The sequence below is a fragment of the Habropoda laboriosa genome, unplaced genomic scaffold, assembly GCF_001263275.1.
Source record: "Habropoda laboriosa isolate 0110345459 unplaced genomic scaffold, ASM126327v1 scaffold598, whole genome shotgun sequence".
Classification (NCBI taxonomy): domain Eukaryota; kingdom Metazoa; phylum Arthropoda; class Insecta; order Hymenoptera; family Apidae; genus Habropoda; species Habropoda laboriosa.
The window spans coordinates 99487-109156 of record NW_017100737.1 but is presented as its reverse complement, the minus strand read 5'-3'; the positions used below and the strand labels follow the sequence as shown (position 1 = coordinate 109156).

The 9670-nt window shown below is 38.4% G+C and overlaps 1 protein-coding gene across 1 annotated transcript in view; it reads right to left on the bottom strand.

Moving 5' to 3' along the window:
* Positions 1–9670, bottom strand: part of LOC108577129 (probable beta-hexosaminidase fdl) — a 66537-nt gene extending 56867 nt beyond the window's left edge. The window contains exon 1 of the mRNA XM_017940232.1: positions 9344–9670. The gene's annotated coding sequence lies outside the window, so the exon portion shown is untranslated. The remainder of the gene's footprint in view (positions 1–9343) is intronic.

Here is a 9670-nt window from a genome sequence, read left to right as displayed (position 1 = left end):
CGTATATACCACGTACGCCGAAGGTTCCAATTCCGTCGGACTTGTTGGAGAATGACGTATATACCACGTACGTTGAATGTTCTGACCGGTCCACCACAAACCTTGCCAACGACGTGTTAACCACACACGTTGAACTTCCAACCTTCTCCATCCTTTGGAGAACGGCGTATATACCACGTACGCCGAAGGTTCCAATCCTGTCGGATTTGTTGTCAACAACGTATGTCACGTATGTCACGTATGTTTTCAACGTGTTGTCACCCTCATACGGTGAACGTTTTGACCGATCCACAAACCCAAACAAGTATTACGCTCCATGTGAGGACACGACAAGCGTAACACCCGTAACAATATTTTATTCTCCAAGCAACCTATACAATTTTTTTACACGAACTCTAAGTTTAAATTCTGCGTTGCCTTCGATACATTGAAAGTTTCACGAATGAAAGACGCCTATATCAACTTCTATCTTTATGGGATATGTTTTACTCTATCAGAGGTAGAGATAAAAGTTATGAAAATTGATAAGTTTTAACTTGCACAAAATGTATTACAACGCAACAAATCAAAATTCCAATTTATCAATACTTTTCACTTCAGCTCGGCTTATCTGTACACAAATTTACATAAAAATAGAACGACATTTTACGTAAAAATTTAATACAATTTCAGAAATATTGAATCAAACAGATTTCGACACATCAACTTTGGAGGCCTTTTTCGCCTCTTCAACATGAACGATGGCTGATGAAAAAAAAATGTGTCAAACATTTTTTCGAGAACTACATTGTACGAAAGTTTCGTCAAAACCGATGAGTGACATTCGAGAATAGTCCTTTGTCGGTAAAAAAAAATAACAGTTTTATTTTGGATAATTGTTCACTCACCCTTCGACATAATTTCATAAATGAAATCAACGACGGACTCTAAAGTGAAGTTTCTTCTATCAAATGTTGTTATCTTATTGAATGATAAATTGTTACAAAGATAGAACAATGTATTTACTACTTCTCTCTTACAACATTTTTCTACTTCCTCGATAATTTCTTCGACGTAAATATCAAAGACGAGGTATCGAACGATCGTGAGGTGTTTCTTATCGTTTTATAGAAGATTATAAATCGACGAGTAATTTACTATAGTTATGAAAGCTTCAAAGTTTCACGAAATGATAGACGTGTTGGAACAATAATTTACGGTCTATTTCGAGATCAATCGGCAATTTGCGTTAAAAGAGATACATTAAGCGGCGGCAAGGCCGGTTATCGAATAACAAAGCATCGATCAAAAGGCACGCCGCTCGGAAACGCTGTTATTTGTCGTCTATTTTTCATTCTTAAACAATGTGGCTAGGAAATGATCGAGTGAAACGTTTAATAACAACAATTGCCTTCGCGATCGATTATCGTGTTATAAATTAGTCATTCCGGAAAAAGCAGCATGACTCTCGGGGCTGTTAAATTTTTATCGCGTCGCGCACACAGGATGTAAGAAAAATATTTATCGCTGTTTTCACAGGTGAATATACTATTCGTAAAAACAAAAAAAAGAACAAAAAGTTGTAAGTGAAGCGTGATTTAGTAATGGAACATTGCAAAAAATTTGAGAAAAATATTTATTACTGTTTTCACAGATGAGTGTGCAATTTGTTAAAAACAAAAATTTGTAATAAAAGGATACTTTGGGAATGGAACATTGCAATAAATTTGAAAAAAAAAAAATGTTCGTCGTTGCAACAAATTTAATATTATATTATATTTGACATTTATTAATGTAATAGTTTATTTAACACTGCAACAAATTTAATATTATATCATCGAAAAAAACGTGACATTTAAAAGGAATCGATACTGTATATAAAAAAAAAAAAAAGAAGAAAAAATATGTACATGGAACTATTGGGGTAATTAGTGGACAATAAATCAGGCATAAATTAAAAGGCGTGCAATTTAACGCTATTAAAAATCGACAAAGTGACATTTATGTGGCCACGATACTGTATATAAAAAAAAAAAAAAAGAAGAAAAAATATGTACATGGAACTATTGGGGTAATTAGTGGACAATAAATCAGGCATAAGTTAAAAGGCGTGCAATTTAACGCTATTAAAAATCGACAAAGTGACATTTATGTGGCTATAAACTTATCAAAATAAGGATAAACTTTGCTCTTTGTGTAATCCAACGAAATTCGAAGGAAATAATTCAGTAGATAATTAGATACCACGTATCACTACATATCTATCAATAATGCGAAGAAAGTATGCTCGAAAAATGACTGAAAAGATTGATGTGCAAACATTGTCATACTTTTTTTCAATATTATCTATTTTCCTACGTAATTTTTTTGCTGTTCCCACATATAAAAATAAAAATGTATTTAAATTTATCATCGTTTTTTGCATAATCAAAATAAGCAACGTGGCTTGTCGCCTCTTTTTATCGTGCGTCGTTCCACGTTGACGACTTTGTTGTATTAGATTGTTCCACAACCTTCGCGAAGAACCTAAAGTTTTCACATTCGGAAAAACCGCACGAACTTATGGACCAATCTATGTAATATCAACGTGCGTTACAAAAAGTAGCATGTTTCATTTGTCTTACGAAGAACAGCACGTGTCAGTCTGCGACGTAAAGAAGCACATTTCATCGTTTCTTACGAATATTAGCAGGTTTGGCCGTCCGCCGCGAAAACTAACACATTATGCTGTTTCGCCACGAAGAATAGCACATTTTGAATTTTGCGGCGAAAATTAACACGTTTCGACGTGTTGAAATGAATTTTGCATTGAAAAATTCAACCTTTGAGCACATTGTTTAATCTTCGGATGCTGGGTCACCGCTGACCCGGCTTTTAGACGTCTCATGCTTCAACCAACATACTCCTCCTCCTCATATTATCAATATGTTTGATATTTTTATAATTTTATGATATTTCGTATAATTTTAAACAATGTGATTTTGTTTGCGTACGAAAAAGATTCTAGCATTGGGTCATATTTGACCCTGCATGCGAGGATTAACCCTTTGCGGTCCAAATAGTCCAGTTACTCCACGCTCATTTGGTCACTTTCGGGCAGTACCATGTGGTTTCTCTTTATATTATAAATGGTTTATTATCATTTATAATTTATCATTGTATGATATCTCAAGGCAAAGATTCTTATGTCGAGTCAGATTCGACATAGGACAGCAAAGGGTTAATAAACTTACTGTTTACTCCGTAATAACTCTGTCTAATCTCCAAGAGGTAAAAAGTATGAAAATATTTCTCACTCTCGTCTCCGATGCACCCAAGAAACGAACGAACCGAAGAAAGATAACAACCGACAATTTCCAAAACAGTGTTTAACACCTTTTTCCTTTGATAGTCGTGACGCGGACCCGAGCCTGCGTCAATTAAGCGACGAATACTGTATATTACCATCAGATCAGGACAAAACTCTGATTAGATCAGATTCGATCATGTCTGACTTACACGATCCAAAAAAGAAAATCGTGTAATAAAGCTAAACATGCTTTTTTTCATAGGCAACCATGCAAATGTGTTTCTTATCGTCGCTACATACAGCCGGTTCATGCTGCTTTTTGTAGCGAATCGCTCGAAAGTATTCGCAGCGAAAACGTAAACATGCTACCTTTCGTAGCCGGTCGTTCGAATGCGCTACTTTTCACGACGAAAAAACGAAACGTGATGTTCTTCGCGACAACGAAGACAAAAGTGCCGTTTTTCATAAGACCAACGAAACGTGCTACATTTCGCAACGCATGGCGATACATACACGCACGCACGCATTCAATAAATCCGGTCAAGTACGTTCTTCCGATATCGCGCTCCATTTCATTGCCCTCGAAACCTTGAACAACGTTGTTAATTATACAACTCATCATGGGCCAACTTCCTTGTACGGTTGCACGCGTGTTCCGTAGGCGTGGGTGGTCGAGAACAATTACGGGAACGTGCTACGTAAGAGGGAGATGATGATCTCTGAAGAACTTGACATTGTTCCTGTACTTTTTTATTTTTCTCCGAGGTTGCAGGAGATTGTCGAGGATTATCTCAGTTTTCAATCCATTTTTAAGGATTCTTTTTTTTTTTACTGATAGTACAGTTTCTTTTTAACAAGGCTGGTTTGTAATTCAGTTTTGAGAAAAGAGTATTGGAAAAGATTTCTTCCGGATAGAAACATCGATAGAGAGGTAGTTTTGGAGATTTTTGCTTAGGAGACATTGCAATTCTGGAATCGCCAATTCCAAAATTAATAAAGTTACAGTTTTTGACGGACTAAGATTATGAATTTTAGTGTTTTGGAAAATTGTAGAATTATGAATCTTGCGGCTATGAGAATAACAAATATTCTGAAGTTATAAACTTCCAATTCCAGAGAAAAGGAAACTTTAAAATTACAAATTTTTGGAGCTCTTAAAGCTTTAAAATTTCCATATCCAGAACTAAGAGGATTTTAAAATTACAAATTTTTGGAACTATTAATATGTTCTGAAGTTACCAATTCCAGAGCAAGGGGAATTTTTAAATTACAAATTTCTCGAGCCACGAAAGTTCTACAATTTTTGCGGCTCTGAGAATTTTGGTATTTCTAATTTCATATCTGTAGAAATGCTAGGATTGCCGATACCAAAAATAATAATGGAAACAAGGTAAATTTGTCATTGCACACGGAAGGAAAGATTTTATCGATTAGCTTTGCACTATCTCCTTGTGATATCTGCAAGGCACTCATGAGAACGCATTTTCAAGGAAGAAGATATAATCATAAGAGGCTACACTATTTTCCTTAGCGAATTTCCTCCGCATTCACCACGAAAGGAACTGCAGCCTGGCCTAGTTTCACGAGCCACCCTGTACATGTATACCTCGAACAATGTGAAAGGACTTCGTTTCAACTTTATTCTTCCACTACTGATACAATAGCTCTATATAGAATGCCGCACAATAGAAAATAGACATAATGGAAAATTCTTCGTTTTCAAAAAAAAAAAGGGGGGGGGGGTGGCAAAAATGGCAACAAACTGGTAATAGAGGTACAATTATCATTTGAGGTAAACTAAGAAAAGTCTTTGCCTTTTTATGAATAGATAGAACGCAAGATGATAGGACATAATGAAAAATTCTTCGCTTCCAACACGAGACACTGACGAAAATGGTAACCAGCTGGTAACAGAGGTATGATTATCATTTGTAATAAACTGTCGAGGAAAGTCTTGGCTCTTTATGGACAGACACAACGTAAGATAATAAACACAATGACCAATTCTTCGTTTCTGGAAAAAGAAAAGTGACAAAAATGGTAACGAGCTGATAAGAGAGGTACAATTATCATTTGAGGTAAACTAAGAAAAGTCTCGCGTCTTTATGAATAGACAGAACGTATTTACACTCTTCTTGGCTAACTTCTATCAGAGATAAATTTGCTAAAGGGAATTAGCTCTAGCACGTTGCTTCGTAAATGGAATTGGAAGGTGACTGGTCAGGGGGATCAAACTCGATTAAAAGGACTGTGCTGTATTCTGATGCTTGCCCTACAAAACTTGAGGACCCCGCTATAAAATACGTCCCTGGCTAAAGATATACCAATTGAAGGCCCGCTAACTGGAAACTTCAACTTTCCGAATCCATTATATCGGAAAGAAAATGACCTAATATCGTTTCGAACCATATCTTACCGCAATTAGATATATCTTATCTAAAATGTACGTAATACACGTACGTACATACATCATATCATTTTCGAAATATCGCGTTACCGGGAAAATTCAATGTTCAAACAGATAAATAAACTCCATATTTTAAAGCAATAATTTATTCCATAGAACGTATACCGTTTTATTCTACAACTTTTCGCCGTCTTTCTAGCAATTTGTAAATTCCATTTCGCCAAAAACTTCATTCTTTTCTTTTTTCTTCTCTAGCATCGAAACTTCCATTTCCAAATTGTGCAAACTGTGAACAATTCTTTCCGACAGACTATCATCCCCGTAAATATTACAAGGCTCACTTATGGTTTCTGCTAGGTGCAGAGGTTTATGACATGAGGGACGTGTCAGGGAGGCTATTTTTGAGATTCGGATGTTTAGTTCGTTATCGACATGTTTCAAGGGTTAAAGTATGTCCGGGCGAGAGAAAGATTAGAAGTAATTTCTCTCATCCTCGATAGCTAAACCGTGTCGTAAAATGGGCCTTCCGAAGGGTGACTCAGGATCTATTGTAACGGTCAAAGGATCGACGCGGTCACAGCCTGAAGGAAATTCCGCGCTGCTGCCAAACGATCGCCACCTACGTCAAATCACCGTCATCCCCTGCCCAAAACAACGCGCCAAGGGCGCAAAGAGAAGGTGGTCACGACCATTGAGACACGTTGATTGGTCGACTTAAAGGAACCAGACAGCGTGTGTATCATTCGAAGGAACTAGTCGCAATGTACATAAAAGGACTAGAATCAGCGAAAAAAGCGGAATAAGACAAAATCGACAAGTCAGTGCGCTCTACTGTCCGCGACATTCGACTCGTTAAGCATTATCAGTAAATCGCGACCAACTCGCGATATTCGATAACGAGATTGCGATTCACGGCAATCCGTGTGGTCCTCATTGTGTCGGCAGATACAGTGACTCCCATAAATATTCGGACACTATTCAGAACATAATTTTCTTTTAATTGGACCAAACGACCTGAGTTCTTATGAGAAGTTACAAGGATTAGTGTACTAGATGACGTGTAGAAAAATTTTGAAAATATTGCACTTGGTGAAGAAAATTGTAAAGGTCGCTGCTTACAACTTTTTTATCTGAGCTTGTAGTGAAAATTTAAAACATACGTTTTGTAGATTTATGTCGATTATACGCATGCTGAACAATTCATCGAAGTCGGTTGATGGAGAAACAAGCGACAGGCATCGAAAGATGTAAGAATCTTCAGATTTATTACGGTTATAGGCCGGAAGTAGTGAAATAGTGGGATTTTCACAATCTTTAACCGTTTGCAACGTTAACCGATTTCGATGAAATTTTCAGTACGTGTACAATTGACATAAATCTACAAAACGTATTTCTTAAATTTTCGTCATTTTTAAATTCAAAAAAAAAAAAAAAAAAAAAAAATACTCAAGTCTTAAAACGGAAGCTGCGTTAACAATTTCAATGGCATTTAAAGAGAGAAAGTTAAAAGAAAAGCATTAAACGTCGGAAATGTACTATTTTCTTTCATCGAGAAGAAACTGGTATTTCAAAAGACACGCGAAGGAATAATCTTTCGAAATATATGCGAACTTCGTGTTTCATCGAGCTTTATTTCTTACCTGTCGACAATCGAGTATATTTATCTTCAACAAGGAAAGAGAAAACAATTGATTGCTTCTCTGTAAGGATTTAAGGTTCAACGAGAAATGTACAGGGGTGTGCATCTTCGTGAAATCTGTATTCTGAATAATAATAAAGCAAGTCTGGCGCAAAACCTCCACTTTCAGAGACTGCAGCATCCAAACTCGAGTTCTGGGAACCTCACCATGCCAAAAAGCTGTATTTCTAGGTTAACGACCCACAAACAGCAACGTCGAATTACTGCATCCTTTATACTTCGCACTATGACCTTTACTTCCCGCTGCTCTTCGTTCGTACGAAGTTAAAAGAAGCCCGAACGGATTTTAATCGGAACGACATCGATGCCCAGGTGCTTATCTTGGTAAAATACGATTTTCTAGCAAAATGGTGGACAGCTTCTCGTAAGGAGGCTTAATTTAATTTTTGATTTAATTCCAATCTGAAACTAACCCAGATTTTCAAATCGAATTAACGATCATTTTCTGATGTCAAGTCCATGAGTTTATTAATTAGATCATGATGAGGAGGATGAAGAAAATTCACGCTTCGTGATATTCACGGGAAAAATATTTAAGCGAGTTTTTTTTTCTTCTACATTTTCCATCTGGAAAATTTCTCCGCCTTCGAAAGGTCTAATCTTCTTTTCTTCCCTCTAGGGAATTTTACAGCGGAATTTCTAATTATCACAATTTTTCTGAAATTCGTTCCTATCGAGGTTTTTCCGTTCGAAAACTCTAATTTCGATGCAGGCCTGGTAATATTAATCCAGGCCAAATGAAATTCGAGCGATCCGCCGTAATTACGCGTCTCGTAAATATTAACAAAGAACAAAGCGCGTTCGCGGATTTTCGTTTCCGCGGAAAACACAATGGATTCGTTTCCAGGAACACGAAAAAGCAGAAACTCGACTGGTAACGAGTTTCTGATGCGTTCCTGCTGTTCTCTGTTATTTTTTCTTTATCCCTTCTGTTGGTGCCTCGAAAAATATTACTCGCCTGTTTTGCCCGCTGAAATAATTTACATTCGGTGCGCACGGTGTTCGTACAATTCGGACGAAATGTTAGAAAATTTCGAAAACTCATTTTTTCGTTAACCTCTTAGAGAGATAAGAAAATTAAAAAAAAAAATGGAAAACGCCAGAATTCCCCGGAGAATAATCGCGGGAAAAAAAAACTCCGCGCCAATTACCCAGCTAATTACATTCGGTATTTTCAATTTTGATCGTAATTAAAAGTTAACGGGACACCGGAAAGAAAGTAGAAACACGACGAGTGTAACAACCGCTCGATGAATTTTTCATCCACGTTGAACGTAACACGCGAAAGACAACAATTAAAACGATTGAAATTTAAATCACCCCTTAACCACGCGAACCGATGCACGAAACAAAAAGATACAAGAAGTGCATGCACGTAAGCGTGCCCCGACTGCACTCCCATGAGCCTCCTAACAGACGAGCGGCAATCACGTCGCATTTAAACATCGATTTGTGTCAGCCTTTAAACCTTTAAAGGTCCGCAGATTTATCAGACTGTCAGTGGTGGACTGTGGCGACGCGAGCCGATCAATTCTCCCGGAGAAACAGAGAATCGCGTCCCACTGAACCTTTGTCATCGTCCTCATCACGTTCTTCGAGAGTTTCGCGTAACAACATACACGTATACCACGCGTGCACACACGTACCACACATACAGACGCTCCGCACATAAAAACATCCTTTCCATTCACCTGTGCCCCGCGAAGATATGTACGCACAGGTACTACACGCAGCATACGGCGCGATGCACGTAAATAGGTTACGCCTTTGTTCGCGCGTATCACATAGAGCAGCGTCTCCATGGTGGCAAGCTTGGATGTCGCGCGACAGGACACAATAAACTACTGGAAACGTACGAACCACGGTCTGACAGGGCGAGAATCCGAAAGAAAATCGATGCAGCGACAGGAACGCATGGAACACGGCTAACCACGCGACTGTATCGTGCCGGATTGTCGGAGAAACTCACCTAACCTTGCAGCAGGACCGTTTCTTCGCTCGACGTTATCCGCGTAACCCCTTGTCGAAGGAAAGTTCCATGTACCGGTTTCGGCGTCGATTGATCTCGATCCGCGCTCCACGGGATAGCCCTTCGTGTGCGCCTTCACAGGGGAGGCATCGAGATGGGGAAACGTTCATGGATAACGGTATATCCCAGCCATATCGAGAAAATCCACGAAAAACAGCCAAGACTGATTTGCCGCCCGCAGGCGCGCGCGCGCGCTGTCCAACTACGATGCTCAGTGCCACACGGAATCGCCGTCCCGGCAACGCGTACCTTGTCGCGTACGCATCT